General features: G+C 42.2%; 1 long non-coding RNA gene across 5 annotated transcripts in view; it reads right to left on the minus strand.

Moving 5' to 3' along the window:
• Nucleotides 1–8,999: 8,999 nt before the first annotated feature.
• The window catches only part of LOC128788897 (uncharacterized), a 107,817-nt gene continuing 95,179 nt past the window's right edge, over nucleotides 9,000–21,637 (minus strand). For 4 of the 5 annotated variants that reach the window (XR_008431245.1, XR_008431241.1, XR_008431244.1 and 1 more), the window contains exon 6: nucleotides 9,000–9,480. This is a non-coding gene — a long non-coding RNA (uncharacterized LOC128788897). The remainder of the gene's footprint in view (nucleotides 9,481–21,637) is intronic. The other variant, XR_008431240.1, reaches the window with a different exon arrangement.

Genomic DNA, 21,637 nt, shown 5'->3' on the forward strand with positions numbered 1-21,637 from the left:
ACAAACACAATTTCAGAACAAAATGGCTCAACTGAGTCACTTTCCCTTATTATCTACCTGTGTCCACAATCCTGGCAGGAGCTTGGGGAGCAGCAGAATTATTTTGTGACTTCGCTGCGTTCAGTTGTTTAAATCGGGCCAATCTCTCCCAGTTCACAGACGGCAGCTTTTGTCTCCCCTGCCCCAGCAGTGACTCCTCCCCTGGGCTGTGAAGCTGCACCTCCAGCAGAGATAGAAGGATCCACCCAGTGCTCTGCTGGGAAGGCCAAGAGGGTGGAGAAGGATGACAGTGTCAGCCCTTGAGGTTAAAAATAGGAACAACAACGTGAGGAAATTACAAAAAGTCAAATTTGACTTAGGCTCCTTCAGGTGGCATTTCATGGTTCTGCAGTCTGTACTTTCTCTGAATTAAAAAAACAATCCCCTCACAGGACTGTTAACTTCTCCATTAAACAAGCTCCTTTTGTTATTAAGGTTTAGGGATTTATTACATCCAGCTTTAGTTCCTGTAACCTTCCCATTTACTCCTCTGTTTAAAAAAAAAAAAAAAAAAAAAAAGGGGGGTAATAAATAAAGAGAGACCAACTCAACTATAACCATTTTATTGTTTTTTAGTATTTTCTAACATCAAGCACCTCACACTGGAGAAGAAAAAATAGCTTGTTTTGACACATCCAAATTCCTTCAAGATTTAGTATCATCTGTTTCCTGGAATTATGAGAAGTGTTTTGTACAGCACAATGAATAAAAGTGTTGAGTTTTCAGAAGACACAATTGCAGGAGGACAGACAGCAACACTACCTCCAGAGGCAATTTGGCCACATATTTCCGTTTTTGCACTCTGAGATTTCTTTCATGTCACACCTGAAATTCTGAGTTTTTTAGTAGTCTGCCCCAGTCCTTCCCTCTCCTGTCAGTGCTGCTGTCATATGAAAAGAGAGGAATTTTCTTTAGCACTGGATGTCAGCCTTAACACAAGAAGAACCACAAGAAGTGGTTCAGCAGGCAAGAAACCTGCCTGCTGCTTCCATGACTGCTGAGGCCAAGGATGCCAACTCAGTAAGAGAGCTGCCACATCCTTCCTTTGCTCAGAGCTTGCAGTGGGACAAGCAGCACAACACCCAGCAGATCAGAGCCACCCATACACGAAACTTTCCAGTGGGAACCATTTGAAACAAAAAAAGCGTGCCCCAAAGCCCACAGCACACAACATCCCAAATTATAATTTAGAATGTTCTGTGCAACACTCACCCTTTACAAAACAAGACACAGACCCGCACCAGGGGTCTCAGGTACATGGCAAACTCACACCATGGACCCATCTCCATAAGGACAACGCACCTTTGCAGGCACTTGCCTCGTGTGACACCGCTCCCAGCAGGCTGGAGAGACCCACCCCCCCCCCTCCCCCGTCCCTCTCAGCCCTCCCTGCCCTGGCTGGGGTGCAGAGTGTCCCCCACACCCTCGTCTGGCTGGGACAAACCCACAGAACACGCGCATTCGACACCGACCTATCTCCTTCACCATTTCCTGCCAGGAGACTGAACCAGCAGACTGATGGCTTTCAATCCTAAATTAGGCTCTCTAGATTATTTCTCTGCCCCTTCTCCACAACTTTTTCCTTAAATTTTCTCTTCCAGCCCCCCAGTTCTGTCTAAAACAATGCATCTAAACAATAATACAGAAAATATATCAAGTTCAGATAAAGGCACTGAAATCAGCAGTTCTGATGTTACAAACTTCTTACAGATAACAGAAGTTTCCTAAGAACTCTCCTGGAACAGGGAAAGGAAGAGGAGAAAGCACATAGACTTTCAATGCAGTACTCTAAAACTAGCAATAGATTTAGTCTTCTCTATTAAATGTTAAAAATCACATGCATAATTATAGAATACTTTAGTATTCTTTATAGAATACTAAATAGAATACTTTAGTTAAAAAAAAATCAAAAACCCATTCCTGACAGTTTACTATAAAATATCTACTTTATCTATATGTGTGTGTGTGTATGTATATATAGATCTATGTATACATGATGATTTTCTGTAATCTTCTTACAGGCATTTTAAGTCTGCTTTGCTTCACAGGTGCTTTTCTGCTAAAGGAATTCCCATCTTTTTCGTTCCTAAATAAAGTTTTGTAAAGCTGAATTTCATGAGAACTGATTCATATTTTTATTATTGTTAACTTGGAGTTTCAAACCAAAATCAGTAGGTAAACCCAATATGGCCTTGAAGGCCCATAAGATCCCAGATATTCAATCCCAAATTCCCTCAGGATTTGTTCATTGAAGCTTTTCAGAGTTTTGGTGATTTCATGATCAAAACAACAAGAAATCTGTGAAAAAGAAACTTGACTAAAGCTGGCTAGAACTGGTCCCTGCTGCTGACTAATTAAAACAACTGATTAAAAAGGAGGTAGGATTGATTCAATACTCACAAACCCATCTTGCCAAGATCAGAGTTCTCTGCCCACCGAGGACCCAGCAACCAGCAGGGACATTTCTCCCACTCTCCAGCAGAGACCTCCTCCCTCCACATCCAGGGAGCTGCAGCCACTCAGGGAACACTAGGGAACTCTAGTCCTGGGCTGGGAACAAGAAAGGGACAAGGAATTGTTTTAAGTCATTCCAACCTCAGCAGTGTCCAGACCTGGGAGAAAGCACTTCCCATACCACTCTTGGAATTTTCTTCCCTGTCCTTTCCAGCTTTGGAAGGTTTCTGTGGGAGCCTTACTTGTGCAGTTCGGAAGCTGTACATCCCTGAAGCATTCCCTTGGGAACATGAAGGTTCCCTCATGCATTTCATTTCTTTATCCCAAATATTCTCCCCAATTATCCACAATTTAGAAAGAAAAGAAGGAGAACCAATTAATTCTGACATAAGGAATGTTGATTATCCCAACACAGTTCCAGGTGAAAAAACATTTCTGCCACTCTAACAAATCCACTTTACATTGTCTCAATTAAATATTAATTATTTAAATATTGTATTAAGAATCTTAGAGACACAACACTTGGAATTCTCAAAAATGGCTCAACTTTGCTACTTGAAGGGCTTTCAAACCCAGGGAACTGAGTGGTCCCAGATATAAACACCACACTTGATACAAATCTGATATAAATTTGATATTGTTTGGCTACTAAGCTTTTCCAAAAGCTGTATAGTCAAGGCTGGAAATCCTTGCTGAGGATTTTCCATGTCACATCTGGATTTACCCTGGGGAAAACCCCGCTCTGAGGACTTGACTTTAAAGAGGTTGTACTTGATGTTACAGACACAGAATTTCTTTGTGATTTGATTTTTCCTGCACCTCCAAACACATTAAATGAATAAACTGCAGAGTCCTGAGGCTCAGTTATTCCCATTCTCCTCATATCTCTTTTCTCAGCTCCATATGGATTTGGGCCTCCTCTGAAGGTCTGAAAAGGAATTTGGGAATCCCCTTCAGTTGGTTTGATTTCCAGCTTTTCCTCTGAGGTGGCCCAAAAGGGAAAAAAAGAAAAAAGAAGCCAGAACAGCACAAAATCCCAGCCCCTCCCAAGATGCATCTCCTCACACCAAACCTTGGGAGAACCCATGGTGGTTCTAACACTGCTCCAATCCCACCTTGACCTGAGCTTCCAAGGTACTCTGCCTAATCCACATCCAAGACTAGATAGCCCAAAGCCTGCAGGAAAAGAGGAGGCAAAGTGAAGGAGAGAAGGGAACAAATGAAGTGTTGAATTTTTCCTCTGTGCACAACAGGATTGAAGGGCAGGATGGAAAAGGTTTTATGGAAAAGAAGTACCAAAGGCTGCTTTCCCAACAATTAGTGCTGCTGAGGTTGAATACAAGAGGACAAATCCACTGGGATCAAGCAGGAGTGGCTGACAGGATGGGTTATGACACAGACCTGCAAAGCTGGAGCCCTCTTTCTTCTCTGGGGCTCTCACAGAAATTCTCCATGTCTGGACGTGCTCCCAGTCTCCCCAGTGGGGAGGATGGACTTGGATATCCCAGGTTACTGGTTAGGCTAAAACAATAAAGTTATGCAAAGTGTTTTTCTCAAGGAAATGACATATTCTCTGAAACTGGGATAACCTATCCCATGGCTTTTCCCAGGAAGGGTCATAGCTGGATGCTATAGTCTCCCATAAAGGATTCCATATGGGCTTACCTCTTTCTTGGAGCTTGCCTGAATTCCTCAGCAATGCCAGGGAATGTGGCCATTTGAGGGTTTTGGCAGATTTGGCTCATTTGCCTTTTTAGGCTTTGTTTCCTTCTCTCAGCTTTCCTACTGTATTGTGGTCTCCAAGGAATATGTCAATCCAATTTGATTCCCGTCCTTTTGGACAATTTTTGCACGATTCCTATACAAAACGAGTCCCCCTAATAAGATGATTTTCCCTACTATTCCCCAGCAGTTTTATCTGCCAGTCAATTCCCTACATTACTTGGAGTCTTCCCAGATTTCTGAACTCCAAAAGACAGGAGATGGACTTGCCTTGGGAACTAAACACTCCTGAGTAATTGTCTGATAACACCTCCACATTTGACATCTAATTCTTGTGCTGTCCTTCAGACAATTCCAAGGCTCACTCTTTCCATCTGGGAACAGTCCCCAGTCTGGATCTTCCCATGGAGTTTTCCTGCTGGGATCCTGCTCAGGAATCCATGGGGTACAAATTTAGCAATTAGTTCTTCTCACCCATGCCCAGTTCTAATTCCAAAGGACTTAGTGTCTGCCTTACCCAGCTGGAGTCTGGTTCCAGCTCTGCTCTTCCTGCTTCTGCTGCTTTCCATTTCCCAGTAATTCCACCGACGGAGTGACAGTGTTTTCCACCTCCTCCAGGATTCCCTCTGTTGGGTTATTTGCTGGAAGAATATCAAAACTTGGGTCCCCAGGGCTTTACTATCAGGAATTACATCCCTGGATTTGTTAATTTCTAAATATTATCTCTTCCCAACCAAAACATTGGGCATCCAAGGAATATAGAAATGGATGTGCTAGTTACTGGTTACCCCTCTGGGATGTCAGAGCTTGGATAAATGGACTTTTCTTGGTGGTACCCATGATGTACATTTTACCTAAGAGCCCCTTCCCATGTCTTCCCCTGTATCCACCAAAAATCCACCTGTTCATTCCCCAACTGCTTCCTCCCTCTTTTCCTTTATCCAGCAGAATTTAAACAGGTGAATATTCCCCTCTGGAATAGCACCTTTCATTCCAAACCCAATAACAAATGAATCATTTCCTTTGACCTTCATTATCAGGGTTCCACCAAGAGCTGGTGGATGCAAAATGATCCTCTCCTGCTCCCTGCTGGATTCCTGGAATACTACTCCTTGATTGAGCCTATCAAGTAGCAGTAACCATCACTTATGAAGTAACATCAGGAAAAAGTAAAAAATAAGGTGAGCTTTAGTGGCATGATGATGAACACCGCTAATCTTCATTCATATTCGTATTCAAGTAATTTCTGCCACTGGTGGGGCTAATTGCTATCACTGACAGCATCTCTCTGAGATGAATATCTCACTGATCCAAGACCAATCAGAATTTCACCTGGTACTCACACAGATGTTCTTAACATGGAAAGAGCCTTTGTGCCAAGAGACAGAGATGTGGATAAGGAATAATTATGCATTTCCATTTTATTTTTTCCTGAGACTGATTCAGGAATCTGATCCACTCCAATTATTGAGCTGCTTTCAAAAACACCCTGGAAGGTGTTCATTCAGCACTGAAAAGCATATGGGTGATGGAAATTCAGGACAACCATCTGCTGAAGGGTAGAGTTTCCAACAACGCAGCAGATCACCAGGAGGATTCAGTGTCTGTGGTGAACATATTAAGTGTGGATGCCACCAGATTTTCACTGGAACACAGAAACCACTCCAAATCCAAAGAAGCCAAAGGGCACAGAGGATGAGGCCACTACTTGAAGGCAAGTGAGAGGTAGAAGAGGTTTCCTTTTATCCCAACAGACTCGGTAACCTTGCCATTGCAATGGCACATACAGAGACTAATGAAAAGTCAGATGGCCCTGACCCATGTTTTGTTGTTCTTGGAAAGCCTGGTCATAAATCTCTTGGAATGAGTACAAATAAAGATAAAAATAGTCCATCAGTAAATGTTACTTGTGTCAATATGAAAGAGACTAAATATGAAGAGACTACACCTTCCAAACAGACGTTTTTATAAAGTAATAAGCCAATCTGTCAATAGAAATGGAGCTTTTCTACAAAAGAAGGGTAGGACAACAAGAGAAGGAAAAATGCCATCACAAATATGTTTTGGCCAAGACAAACTTTGCAGATAGTTTAAGCAAAGAGATACTAATTTATGCAAATAATGAGGTTTCACTCACAGTGGTCTCATGGAAGACCATGAGGTCAGGAAAGACTCAATTAAAGTTTGTATTGTGCTGAAAACTCATTACTAGGGCTGTGTTTTCAGACTTTGCAGACTCCTGTACAAAAAGCTTATGTGACATAGCAGACAAGCTCTCGAGTAATTCAGATTTTGTTTCTTCAGCAAAGCAAACTCCATTCCCCCCGGGCAATTGTAAGGCTGTGGAAACTGTACAAGCAATGATGAATCAATTTCATTGATGGAGCAAAAACCTGAAGGAGATAACACCTAACAGATGTCTCTGTGAAAACAGGTTCAAGAACTGATGCAAAGGCTAAGAACTGAGGTCCACAGCAATAAGGACTGGAATGTTGCCAAAAGAAAAAAAATGAGCTGTGCAGATGCAGTGGCAACTACATTATTAATCAAGGGTTTGAACATCAACAGCAATGCATCCAGTATTCAAAATCACAAGCAAGAAGGGAACTGAAAAAAGATCACCAAAGAACATGCCCTGGAGTTCAGAAATTTGGGATGTAGCCATATTGTTACTAAATTAGTGGGCTTAATTGTGACTGCATTATTGCCCATAGATTGTCAACTAATCTAGCAGAAGAATACCAGCAAGGAAGTAATAGAAAGTGGCAATGCTGGCAAAGCAGGTCCCACTGCCTTTGGGTTGTCTTATCAGGGGTCCCATGATAGCACTTTTCAAACATTTTTCAACAGATGTCAATATCCACCAAAAAAATAGCTGAAGAACCAGATTCATGTAAATCAGAACCTGCAAGGCAGAAGCCCAAAAATGACATGTCCAGTGCTGCATTAATGCTAATGTGGAAGTTAATAAAAATAGAAGAGGTTTTTTCCTTTGCAAAGTAGAAGGTCTGGAAATCAGTTGCTGATGAAACAAACCAAAATACTGGCAAAAACCCACTAGGAAACATACTGGGTTATCTGAATAATCCTGTGAAGAATCTTAGAGTGGAAGAGACCTGTCAGGACCATTGAGTCCAACACCTGGCCATGCACAGACACTCCAACAACCCCACTCTGTGCCTGAGAGTGTTGTCCAAACACTCCTTGAGCTCTCCTGGCCTTGTGGCTGTGACCATTTCTCTGGGAAGCCTGTTCCAGTGCCCTTTTCCTAATATCCACCCTAACTAACATGAATAAAGAAAAATCCATCATTTTAGCTCAGCACAATTATTTTATATTATTATTCAATTAGCTCAGCACAATTATTTCATATTTATATTTAATTTATATGGTGTATCCCCAAAAATTCACTGGGTTAATTTTAAAGGTAACAAACATATTTGCTTTTAACATTTATTACATTAAGATGTTTACATTCAGAAATGTTTCTGAAACATTCTAAGAGCAGTGCCATGTAACAAAGAAATATTTACACTATAAATATTATGAGTTGCTCATAAACACTTTTACCCTTGTTGCTGATTTGCTATGTGTTCCAAGTACCCAACTCATAGACTCATAAAATCAAAAAGATCACTCCTTGAACAGTAAATCTAGTGCAAGAAACTACTTTACCAGAAATACTGAAACAATTAATTTAGAAGACATGATAGAGGTCTACAGGATGTGATTTTTTTGAATGAAGAAACATAACTACAGACTACAAGACTTCATATGAATAGACATATAAAATGCTCTCTGCTTGTGCAAGAGATCTTTAAATTTTAAAGCAAGACGGGCATTTATTTAGAAATGTACTAGAAAGCATAAGTAAAATAACAGAGGTAAAGAAAATACCAGTAAGTAATTGTTCCCCTTCATCAAAATTTATATCTGTGTACTTTGTAGCTAATCCTGGCCAGTCATCTGTGTTGTTTTATGAACATTTGCACAGCCAGGAGACAAACATTAAGGTTACAAGGAAGGCCAGTGAATTGAGAGCTCACCTTTCTGTTCCTTACAGCCTATTGAATGTGTATTTGCCCCAGTTTGAGCATGCTTCCACTAGCACTCAATCTGGAATGACTCTCCACCCTCACAGGGAAGAATCTTTTCCTCATACCCAATCTAAATCTCCTCTCTGTCAGTGTGAAGCCATTCCCCCTTGTCCTGTCACTCCATGCCCTTGCCAAGAGTCTCTCTCCATATTTCCTGTGGGCTCTTTTCAGGCACTGGAAGGCCACAATGAGGTCACCTCAAAGCCTTCTCCTCTCCAGGCTGAATAATCCCAATTATCCCAGCCTTTCCTTGTAGCAGAGGTGCTCCATTCTTCTGATCATACTGGTGAGACCCTGGCACAGGTTTCCCAGAGAAGCTGTGGCTGCCTCCTTCCTGGAAGTGTCCAAGGCCAGGCTGGATGGGGCTCTGAGAAAGCTGGATACTAGAAGGTGTCCCTGCCCATGGCACAAGATGATTTTTTCCAACCGAAAAATTTCCATCCATTCTGTGATACTATGACTCTGTTGAGTTCAGAGAACAAACTGACCCTCTGAAACCTAAAGGGCTTTGTGACAGACCTGAGACCACAGAGAGGGAACAGGAGACTTGAGAAGCCTGGGCTGTATCCTCCTAGATGGCTCGGCTCCCTTCATGGGCAGATTTTGCCAATCCTGTATTTCTCAGCAGGAGCAGGAAGCTGCCATGGCTTGTGCCAGCAGTTGTGCTGCATTTGCCACCACCGACGGTCTTCAGAGAGGATCACGCACAATGAATTCAGTGATTTTGTCCAACACAGATTCTCTGTGCTTTATCTAGGGAAGCCCAACATCAAACCCTTTCAATAAGGGTTTGTAAGATACAGGAGTAGCAATAAAAAAAAAAATATCAGACAATGAAATTCATCTCAGGAACAGGAAAAATTTAATGGAGAAAAACACTCTGCATTGGAAGATCACACAGATCACCTTCATTTGCCACAGTATAGCAAGTGCCTTCATTTCAGTTCATGATGTAGTTAAAACAGGGAGATATAGTTAAAGCTCTGTTTGGATAAACAGTATCAAGAGGAGGAAGAAGGGGAAGGATTGGTTTACTCCATAGCTATCATCTCAATAGAACCAGGAGACAGACTTCCAAGGTTGTACGTCAGTTCCTTTGGAAACATCACCTTCTGTTTCCTGCCATGTGGAGAGGTAAGAGCAGTCAGGAGTCCACGGGAACATCCAGCTGGAATGGTTAGGAAAGAACACAACAGCCACAAAGTGAGTATTGGAGACAGAGGGAACCAAGCTTATTTTAATATCTGGTAATGGACATTGAACTCCTGCACTAAAATGTGCACATTCACTGTGGGAGTCCAGAGATCCCCCACGCAGCAAACACAGACTTTGCTGCCATCAGCTGCTTGGACTTCTGCTTATGGCAGGAGCTGCTGAGTGTGCCACTGACAGAATGGAAAACTGTGTTAAAGAAAACATTGACACCAAAATTACTGCTCCTGGAGTCTGTTGAAATAAGTCTCTGAAATTAGACTGATGTTTTTCTCTGTAACTGGGTAAAAAGTGCTGCCACCCATATAGCAGGTGAGGTGTAGGATTTCTGTCATCTCTGTCTAACCACATTTTAAGATCCCTTGCAAGGGCCTTGGAATTGATTGCTCTTATCAGATGGTGAAGGAATTTTCCTCAATGGATTTGCATTTCTTTGTGAACAGAAAGGTAGGGAACAGAATTAGTAGCCAAGACAGGTAAAAGATACTATGTCTAATAATTTGCAAGAGTTATTGTCAATATCTGTGTATGTGGTGGGGTTTCTTTGCCAGTACTTCATTCTGCTTTCTGTAATTTACCTCATCATTTGAATTCTTTTCCACTTACTTGCCTAGTATTTTCTTCCAACTACTCTCAAAAATTTTGAATATCCAGTATGGGTACAATTCTTTGTCCCTAGAAGCCAGCAAGAGGAAATTTAATCTTTACTAATGTCAGGGAGTCAAGATCTTCCTCAAACTGCCTTACTACATGTAAACTGGGGAGGGGTGGGAGGGTGCCTGCTTCCTTGCTCTGCTGGAAACAGTGTCCAGCCTGATTGTCATCAGGCCCTATTTCCAGGCACAGCTGATGGTCTCCAGCTGAAGCTTCAGAGACTCACATTTTCAATCAAACTATAAATCAGCTGGTAGACTCTTACTGTGAGTGCTGGGGGATTTATTTGTGTGCCTCAGGTTGCAGCAGCAGCAAATCTGAATTTGAAGTTCCAGCTGAGCTCCAGCTGTTACAGTTGTGCTTAAAACGCATCTATCTGATTCACTGTCCTCAATCAGCCCAAAGATTCCTTTGTAAAATAAATGATTTCCAGGTTTTGCTTTCCCACTGAGGATATTATTTAGGATTATATTTCCCCAAGTATGTTAGCATGGATTTTCCAGGCTGAATCCTGTTTTATTTTCGGCCCACATTTCAAATGCCTGTGTGTTATTTCTCTGTCATCTTTCATTTGCAGTTCTTCATCTCATATGTGTATTTCCTTAAACTTTAGTTTGTATATTAATGTATTTAAAACATTACTGCACACCTTCCCAAGTTTAGCATGTTCTTGGCAAACACTCCTGTTTGTAGGCACAGAATCCAAGAAGATAGAGTTACAGGAGACCTGAAGAGGTCTATTCCCCTGCTCCGCCATAGCATCAGCACCACCTAAATTGTTCCTAGCAAGCATTAGCCTGGTCTTTGCTGAGAATTCTCTAAAATTAAAAATTCCATTATTTCTCTAGACAATTTATTCTGAAAATGTATTGCAGTATTTAGTTTAGCTTTCTCATGAAAGATTTAAAATGGCTGAAGAATCACTTTGATCCTTTGTCTTAAGCAGTTTTTATTCCAGTGTCTTCCTTCAGGCTGAACCTAAAGTCTGTGTTTCTGACTAATTATCAGTGAGGGTGGAAACGAGGAATATTTCCCATTCTTTTACAGCCTCATTATTGCTTTTTGTTGTTGTTGTTCTGTTTTCCTGGTTTAACTTAAGAGCTGTCCATAACAGAAAGTTCTCAAGGAAACACTCTGACTTGTCATTTAAAATCTTTCACAGCACATCAACTGCAATAACTAATAGCCACACAAAGACATCTTGGGAAATATTTTACACAAAACTCTCAGTGAGAGCAGATTCTAAGAAATCTCAGTTATGTTTGGCAGTGTAGTAGTTATAGGTCCATTCTTGGATTTTTATTTTAAAGCAGCAGTTCACTGCTGGTAAAGGGAGTCAGCCTGATCAGCACAGCGACTCCAGCCTGCAGCTCCCTGGATCTTTTGGGAAATAGAATGGGGTTTACATCTCAGTGTTCCTCCAGACCCCTCAGTGGGAGCACGTGTGGACTGATAAATTCATTATTATTGCCTTCATGCCTCTTCCTCCCTGGACCTCAGACCACTGTGAAGAATGAAAAATATTTTGTGTCTGCCGCCATTGGTCACTAAACATGTTACTGCAACCATCTTTTTTGCTTAATGTGACCCTCTGAGTAGTCATTGGTTGGTAGCAACTTCTGGTAACTGTGGGCCTCAACTGGATCTCATCCAGTCCCTCACAGACCAATTCAACACTCAGAGAGACAGAGAAATCTTTCCATTGACTTGAAAATGCATTAGCTTGGGCCTCTCCATGGACTTCACCTTCTATCACAGTATTCTGAGCCTGTCAACTGTTACTTGCAACCTTCTAGAGTCTATCAGTTAGCCACAAGTAGAGCTAAAGATTTCCTCTCAAAATGCCTGAAAATTGCATTTTAATTTTATTTTAATCCATAAATATTTCACACTGGTGTGTTGCTGAAGACAGCCAGGCCCCAGACAGCCAGAAGGTTTTAGCAGTATTATATTAGCACAGGTAAAAGATGACCCCTGGAGGACTAATGAATGCTGGCAGAGTGGTGTGCTGGGGATATGGTTGTGCTGGGTCCTTAAGGAGAGGTTCCACTGCCTTAAACCAATTGTTTTACAGGTTCAGATTACTGAAGGAGTTCATGAATGGGGAACTGGGATTAGCAGAGGGCTGGTGAAGGGCAGGATGCTCACTTCTGTGTTTAAACCACTTTCATATCTCCTTCTGGACAGTGGGAAAGAGCAGGCATCAGCTGATTTTGGAATGACTATGTTCTGTCTGTGCTCTTCTGCTATTTGTTAACTCCCTTTTCTCACTTTTTAATTTTTCATTTCTGGCCGTTCTTTCCCCCTGTTTTCTGCTCCTTCACATTCTTTCACCCATATCTCTTTTCATGCCCATCTGCACTCTTCCACCAGCTGATTTGGTTGGTTTGTCTAAGTTATTTACATGTTATTATTTGAACTGCAGTAGCAGCAACAGGCCTGAACTGAGCTCCAGTTGTGCAGTTTAAATGTACAGCAAGGGACAGTCACCACCCTCAGGAGTTTATACTATGAATGGGCAAGAAAACAGAAGCAAATTGAGTTTCCCAGGTTCTGCAGCAGTTCAGTGGTGGAGCAGGAGTTAGTGCTGAAATCTCTCAGCCTGGTTTCCTGAGTCTCAGCCTAGTCCCTGTCTGTCACCATTCTTCCTCTTTTGTGTGTGAAAGTGCATCATTTGTTCCTGGCAGCCTTGATCATCTGTCCATGCAGGACCAACCTGGGAAATGTTGGTGGTTTTGTGCTGTTTTTATGGTGTTGTTTTCCCAGAGTTTTGTCCCCAGAGTTGAGACATCCTCCAGAATTTGCATACAAAAATGTTATGCTGTGCATGCTCCAAAGTCTTACAAGCATTCAGCAGTCTATGGATGAGCAGAATTGGAATAGTTTCTGCTCCTTAAGGTGTGTCAGAGCTCCTCTGTGCAAGGCATGGGACACAGGGATAAGCAGGAATAACACAACCAAGGCTGTTTACATACACTGGGTTCAAATTGCAGAGTAGACAGTCTAAGCTCTTGTTACAATTAGTCTTGTGGAGAGAAACCCACTGAGCCTGACCTGCTTAATGCTGTTTCTCACCTCACAATACAGGTTTAACACCAGCTATTCCTCCACTTGGGATTTAACACATTTCTAGAAGGAATTGTTTCAGAGCTGTTTCCCTTTGAGAATGAGGGATGAAATTATCTTGTTAACTGCTGTCTCCTTTGCCAGTTTAGCTTTTGGTAGAAACTCTGCAAATGTTACTTCCAAGAGCTCACAGGTGTCCTAAGTAGGGAGGTCTATGCAAAAAAAGTACCCCCAGAAGAGTAATCCTGAGAGATTTACCCCTTTCCCCCTTCCTTTGTCCTAGATATTCTCCCCACTATATCTAAACATTGATCCAATCACTCCAACAGTCACCAGGTGAAAAAAAAAAAAGCCTGTATTTTCAGTCACTTGAACAAGTGTTTGTATATACATATTTTTTTTTCCAGCCTTGTGGTAAAAATTTGAATTTCTAATCCTTAACTTTGTCAGTCTGGGACATATTAGGAGAGAAAGAAAGCAAAACAAACCCCAAACCCAGGACACAAGCTCACTCGAGAGGCAAACAGAAGGTATAAAATTAAGAAAGAATCTGTGTGGACAGCCTCTTTTCCACAGAAAATCCTGAGCTTGGAGACATTTTGACAAGCCAAGTGCTGGAGCTGCATGATTTATAGGTGCTGCTGTCAGTAGATTTATTTTGTGGGTCTCTTACGAGATTATCTGTAGTTCCGTGGTTTTATATCCTGATGCAGGGCGCGTTTTGTACTTTGATTGTCTGTGCGCTGGAGATGTTCATTAGGCTTTCAGAGGGATATTCCATAGCTGTTAAGCCTTTTAAATCACATACAATGTGTTTCTTATTTCCCTATGGCATTCTGCTTGCATCTGCTTGGTATGTGGGACGTCCAGGCCAGCCGCATTTCAGTGGCCCGTTTGTCTCCCAGGGATGGAGCACGTGGCCGATAATACAGGGACATGCAAGCATTCATGGTGCTTTTCTTTCGAAAGCACGTGCCCAGTGTCTAATACAGTCAATACTTTTAGGGACAAAAATAAGACGGGATTGTCCCCTGTGCCCAAGAAGGCAGAATAAACTGGAGCATTTGCACTTGTGGAAACTTTGCATTTAAGATTCATAGAAAACAGGCTAGAAATTCATCCTCCTAAGGAAAGGATGAGGATTCATAAAGAATGTTTATTATGTTTGCGAGTTTATTTGTTAGCAAAAACCCTGAATATGTCTCAGTGGCTATAGAATCACTGCATTGCTGCTTTACAATAAAATCCTTTAGTGAAGGCTGCAGCAGACATGCAGGGTGAAGCCTGAGGAATGCTGAAAAAATATCTGAGGAAGAAATCCTCCTGCTCCTCCTTTTTTTTCTTTTCTGCACTCATTGCAAATGAGCAAGGAGAAGAGCCTAGGACATGGGCTGGGATTCCTTAAATTCCACAAACACCATGCAGCTGCCTAAGTGCCCTTGCCTCTCCCAAGTGTTTTCCCACAGGTCACTAAGCATCCGAACATCTGCTGCTGGATAGATGTACTTCCTCCTCTCCCTGGCCAGGGTGAGTGCATTGAACCCTGGTTAAGCTCTGTTAGTCTCTGCAGGAGCTCTCCGTGTAGTTCAGCTGCAGAGTTGAGTCTCATCCATGTTTTCAGAGCACACTTCCTACTAGGTGAGACTTCCCACAGAGGAGGAGTTTCTTTCCTTGCCTCCTGCTGGGCATTTGGATAAAGCAGTTAACATCCAGAGTAGTTAAAATCTCTCTTCAGCCCAAGCACGTGTGTTCCAAAGCAGGTGGTGAATACTCAGGACAACAACTTCAGAAAAAAAGACTTTCTGGGTGCCTTCTTCAGTCAAGGACTCTGATTTCCATTGAATACATTGGGAATATTAAAAAGCTGAGAAGCCTGTCATGGATCTAGAATGGAAAGCATCCCTACTGGAGTGGTAGTCTTGCTGGAAGAATTCCAGAGTTATTGGGACAGCTGTTCTCCCTGCCTTCCCATTTCAGCTGTTCCCAGTTTTATGTAAAAAGGATGTTGGGTGTATATTCTGCTATTTCCAAAATGAAGATATTTAGGGAGACAGAGACTCAGCTCCATTAAGCCATAGTACTTTATAAAAATTGGGAGTGTCAGTTCATATTCACTAAGGAACTGCCATGGGGTTTAGCCTTGTTACTGCTTATTAGTGTTATTCAAAGACCAAAAAATCTCCATATCATGCTTTTTAATGGAGAAAACTGCAGTGTTTTAGTAACTCAGAACCTTAACAAGACATAACTATGCCCATTTTGTTTCCCCACTTAAAATTTTGCACGGCCTGACAGAGCAGGAGGTGCCATCAAATGGGCTCAGTATCCCCTTTCACAAATAAAGCATGTATAAAGTGTGTCAGCATTTCAACTGGGGCCCTTCTCCTGAAGGCCTTTAATTAGTGCAGAACGCAGACTTCAGTTCTTTTGCCAGGGTAGATGAAAATGATTTTGGAAGACAGCCCAGACAGAGGAATTTGTCATAGGTTAGAACTGTTCCAACTCTAAGAACCAAGTGTACAGCTTATGCAAATCACTTTGCTAAACACAGATTCTGTGTTAATTTTTTTAAGGCTTTTTCTTTGACTAGCAACAAGAGCTCACTTGCCAGATCTTGTCTGAAATCAAAAAGAAGTGATTCCTTCTCTACACCCAGAAAAAAAAATGTTTCTAGTTTAAAACATGCGGAGAAAGAGCTGGCATGTAAGAATAAGGCAAATGTTCATAGGAAGTACAAATGGAAAAGTCAGATGACATCACCGCTCCATCTGCCCAGAGCCCTCGGATTCCTCAGGACAATGTGCTCCACAGTCCATTGGGGATGAGGCTGGATGAAGCAGTCAGCAGTGTCTCAGACTGAACTGAAGAAATGGGCCTAAAAATTGAATGTCAGACTTTTCTCTTAAGAACTGGCAGGTGATGCCACTATTTCCCCCAACAGCCCTATTCAGAATGCATCATGCAGGTAGGTCTGGCATCTGTTTTAAATTATTAGTGCCAAATTACATCAACTGATATCAAGTTTTTTCGATGTTTTAAAATCTGCCAAACCAACATTTGAAAAACTAACAAAATCAACCAGAAAGCAAAGCTTGATTGGGAATTGCCCAGGGGGGTTGGAATGAGATGATCTGTTAAGGTCCCTTCCAACCCACACCATTCTGTGATTCTCTGATTCTGTCTTTAGTGGTTGCAGTGACAAAAGTCCCAGCAGATGGTGCCAGCACTTCCCTCAATGAAAGAAATTAAACAAAATTCCAAAACAAGGCACTGAGTGTTCACCAAAGAGAAAGTGGATAAAGGCTTTAGGCTTTGTGGTCTGTCTGGTTCAGTGGAAGCCATGCAGTGATGACATTGGTGGATATAATGGCAGACTAAAACAAGAAAGATACATTCTTTTTAAAAATTTAAATAATTTCAGAAAGATGTTTGGGTTTGGGCTGTTTTTAAAATAGTTTCTTATTTTACTTTTTTTTAATCCACAGAATTTTGCTCAGGAAACTGCTGAGTTCAGTGAAAAGAGATGACAGACCTGGCTTTGAAGCAGAGATATTGCTACTGAAAGTATGATTGTCACCACAAGCAGTGTGCCATAAACACATAAAGGGTTAGGCAGAAAAAAGAAATCATTGATTGAGGTTAAATCTTAGACTTAACCATGGCAAAAAAAAAAAAAAAAAAGTGGATTTAAAGTTGGTACTTTTACACTAAAAGCTGGTTAGTATTTCAAGCTCTATTAAGTAACAGTGCTTTACTATTGCAGGGGTTTATTTGTTTGTTTTTTGATAAGTCCAACTCCAGCAAAACTTCAGAGGTACCATTTTTATACTCTTGTAAAGGCAGTGGGAGGATAAGAACTTTAATCACGATTAACCACAACTCTGCAATGGGACTTTAGAGGAATGTTACATTATTTTATCTGCTTCCTGTACTGTTTTCTACCAGAAGGGTTAAGTATGTCATTTTTTTCTGCTCCATCCTTCTCAGATCAGCAGAGATTTGAAACAGAACCTCCAGTTACATCAGTAAGACTACAGTTTGTCTCAAGGTCCTCTTAGAGTGCCATGTGAACTTGCCCATCCCTTGCTGTATATAAAGCATTTCAGCTGATTGAACTTACAGGTATGTCAGTCGAAGAAAACATAGGTACTGACTGCTGCTGGAGGCTAAAAAAACCCCAAAGTACACCAGTTGTGCCTTTTGCAAAGGAAACGTGTTGGCAGAGAATAAGCAATCCCAGTCAGATCTTTGAAACTGACACAAAGCATTTCTAGAAATTATGCATGTTTCTTTCGATGGCAATTCAATGCATTTCTCTCTCTCTCTCCCCCACCTGCCTGAATCTTTAGCTTCAATTTGCCAGAGTGACTGAGAACAGTGGCTGACACCCTTCCCCAGACATATAAATGTAAGGAAAACCCCAAGGCCTGATTATATCTGTCATTTGTACCAAGAGTTGTGGGCTGCGCAGGCTGCAAAAACAATTGTTCCCCCTCCTGTGCCAGGACGGCACAGTTATTGTTTTTCCCGCTGTTTTGTCTTGTGGCAGTGACCCCAGGATCCCCAGCACAGAGCATGGAGAGACATGGAGCAAAACCCAGGGCAAACCGTGAACCGCTTCCAAAGGGGTTCAGTAGATAAACAAGAGGGGGATGATAGCTGTTGTTTCCATTTTGCAGTCAGAGAAGCAAGAGTCAGTGACACCAATGGAAGCCAGAAAACCTCTGGCTTGTTGGTCCCAATCGACTCCTTTGGTCAAAGGTATTGCTGGTTTCTCCCAAAACATCTCCTGCCTCTCCAATGGATGGTTTCTTCTCCCAGTTAGCACCTCCCAAGGCCTCAGGCCTGGTGCATAAAGAGTGCAAAGTGACAAAATCATGGAATCATAGAATAGTAGAATCACATAATCATATTTTGGAAGGGATCTTAAAGACCACCTCATTCCAACACCCCTGCCATGGGCAGAGACACATGCCACTATCCCAGGTTGCTCAGAGTCCCAATCCAGCCTGGCCTTGGACACTGCCAGGGATGGGGCAGCCACAGCTCCTCTGGAAAACCTGTGCCAGGGCCTCAGCACCTTCACAGGGAACAATTTTTTTCCATATACCCAATCTAAACCCATTCACTATCAGTGGGAAGCCATTCCCCCTTGTCCTGTCACTGCAGGCCCTTGTCAAGAGTCTCTCTCCATCTTTCCTGTGGGCTCCCTTCAGGAACTGGAAAGCCATAATGAGGTCACCCCAAAGCCTTCTCTTGTCCAGGCTGAACGATCCCAATTCCCTCATCCTCTCCTTACAGCAGAGCTGCTCTATCCCTCTGACCAGCTTGGTCTCCCTCCCCTGGACTTGCTCCAGAATCCATGCTTTGTACTCCTTGCCTTGTTCCATGACTGCATTCTCCATGGCTGGGGTGGGAGCATTTCTGCCCTGCCCCATGACCACTCACATCTGTGGTTCCATCTCTACTCTGGTCTCATTTTTCCACATATAAGCTGTACTTTCCTCCTTTATCCAATTTTCTTCTCTGCTCTTTTCAACTTTCTGCCTTGTGTGTATTTGATACTTTTATTAGTCTCTTGTATTTTCTATTTTTGATCTATATGCAGTTTAATTCCTATCATGACTATTTGGGTCCTATAAAAAGTGAAGGTTATTGTTGGGTCTGATCCAAATCTGGAAGGAAAATGTCATCGCTTTTTTTTCTCCCCATCACAATTTGAGGTTTCATATTCAGGTCTCTGAGTGGGTGGGGGTTTTGCTATTTTCGAAAACATTTCAGTCAAAATCTCCTATTCTGTTGTCAAACAAAATCTGAAATCAATCTGAAAGTTTTCACTGAAGCTCTGAGTTCCAGCCAACTCTATCCTATTGCTGCAGCTCTACAATAATGTTACTTTGTGGCCATATCCTAATAAACAGCTTCCAGTATGGGGGGGAAACAGCCTATTCTCATTAAAAGGATTGCTTACCCTGCAGAGTCCATCTCACACAATAATAAGACACCTAAAAGAAATCAGGAAGATGCCCCAGCTTCAAGAGACCCAAATTTTGAAGGGCATTTAAAGTTTGTCAACAGAGAGAAAAGGCTCTTTGCAAGCAGAGCTTATTCTGCTTCCTGTCATAGCCAGCTTTGCACATTTAGCACAGGAAAACCCTGATATGTCAACTTGAAAGATGAAGCAGGATTTCTAAAAGGTACTAACAGCAAAACCAACATGAGTTCAGAGTGGTTTCATAGCTCATACCATGGGTTAAACCTGTATTTTCTGCTGTATTCCTATTCTTGCTTCATGACACGGTGGCTGAGATGCCCAGAAAATGTTTGGGCATTTCCCAGGACATGGCAATATCATTTGAGGGTCTACCACAATTGGCTCAGGAGGGTTTTGTTTCCTCCTGGCTGCAACTCCCTGAAGCTCTCACTTCCATGGTTCAGAAATGCACATCCCATGTGGCAGCCTACAAGATGCTGTTCCTGGTAGATACCAACACAGAGGCATTGCACAGTGGATCATTTGAAGAAGTGTGTTCCTATACACCCTGTTTCCAAGCAGTCCAGAAAAAGTGAGGACCTTGCTTATATCTGGTGTAACAACACATAAACACCAGATATTAAGGTAAGGAGTGACAGGCATGTGAAGTGTGATGCTCTCACTGCTTTTCTTTGTGGAAAAAAAAATGTGTCTGATACTGCTTACCTACATAATGCTGAGGAGATCTGACCATAGCAGCAATGAAAGACCCAGCTCAGCACTTAAGCACACACTGAATTTCATGAAGGTCCTTAATTATTTTCTGCTGGCTGGATTACTTTTTCAGACCTCTGGATTGCTCTGCCAAATGGAGGGACTCAAACCACACCACTGAGGTGTCCAGAACAGAGACAACAAGAGCACAGTCCCACTATTCCTGTGTATAGAGAAATGGCTGGAAGAGACACAAACCCAGTGGCTGTCATTTTCATGCGAGGCTCTCTCTGGGCACAGCAACATCCCAGCTCTGCATTCTGCATGCGGCTCTTGGGGCAGCTGCTCACAACAATGGGGCCTCTATTCCTTCTGGCCCAGGCAGGGAAACAGAAGCATGGTGAAAACATGAGCTGCTCAGACAAGATTAAATGCAGCCTATGTTGTGATGAATCCCATGAGAAGCATTTAGGTTTCCATTCTCGGGTCTGTGCCCTACAGCCTCAAGTAGATGCCTCTCTGGGACTCCGGAGGCTCACCTCCACCTCTATCTCCATTTATGTTTTCATCATCCCCAGAACAGACATGGAAATGCTGGAGTCCTATTTGAGCTCAGCTAGCAGAAATTCCTTAGTAAATCTGTGAGCAGATTTGCAGCTGAATGCAAAGACAACATTTCCACCATTACTATTGTGAAAGAAGTCTCCAGGACAGACGCCAGTACAGATCCCAGAGCTCTGCTAGTTCATACCATCCAACTATGCTTTCTTCTACATGAGGACACAAAGATATTTTCACAAATAATCAGAGGGGCAGGAGGAAAAAATTCCACTAAGGTAGAAATTTTCAGAGTATTTAATATTCCAGCTTTTGTGCAGAAACAATTAACAAGCAAATACATGCTGTATGTCTGATTCTGGAAAATTCTGATTCAAATCAGCACAGCACTGTGATTAACTGAATGGGTTGCACTGCATAGTCTGTCTTGTAACAGTTGGAAGAACAGTCTTTTCCCTTGATAATGCCTGAGTGTCAGGTTCAGGGAGCCGGTGTAGATTTGGTGGCCATGCCTTCTCCCCTGACTGAGATTAGCCACCATCTGGTAGTGCTTCAGAGAAGAACCTTTCCCCATTGTCACTTCCTTTGTCTGATGGTCTGTAACATCTGACCTCTGCTTCACAGGTCGTGGCCTTCACCTCCTTTCCTTCCAACAGGAGTAACGACAGCAGGGTTAAGTTTATATGATACCTCTGGTAAGTGCTACTTCTGAGCACTGGGCTTTCGCAGCACTCCTCCTTTCTTTGATGATAAAGTTTCTGTTTTGACCTCTGTGCAACATTAAATCAGTCTGCCCTATCTGCCACCAATCTGGCTCCTTGGTTGCAGGGCTCTGCACTCCTGTTTCTCTCTTCTGGCTCATGGTCTCTGAAGAGCTTGTAAGGTGTGTGCCAGTTGTCTTTGCAAAGGTAAACTTTTTTCTTTTCCCATAATCAGAGCCTTAAATTCTCTCTCTCATTCAATTATATAGCTCTTATTCTTGTTTCATGATGAAGTAAAGGTCCACCAACAATCAAAGCAAGAAACAATCTTGCTCCAAAGTGTTTCCTCTCTGATGTCAAACAGGAGACATTTTACATTTTTCTTTATTAAAGGACTGAATTCCATGGCAAGACTCCCATGAGCTGCTGTGAGAACAAGATTCCAT

This window comes from Vidua chalybeata, chromosome 5 (genome assembly GCF_026979565.1).
Source record: "Vidua chalybeata isolate OUT-0048 chromosome 5, bVidCha1 merged haplotype, whole genome shotgun sequence".
NCBI classification, from domain to species: Eukaryota; Metazoa; Chordata; class Aves; order Passeriformes; family Viduidae; genus Vidua; species Vidua chalybeata.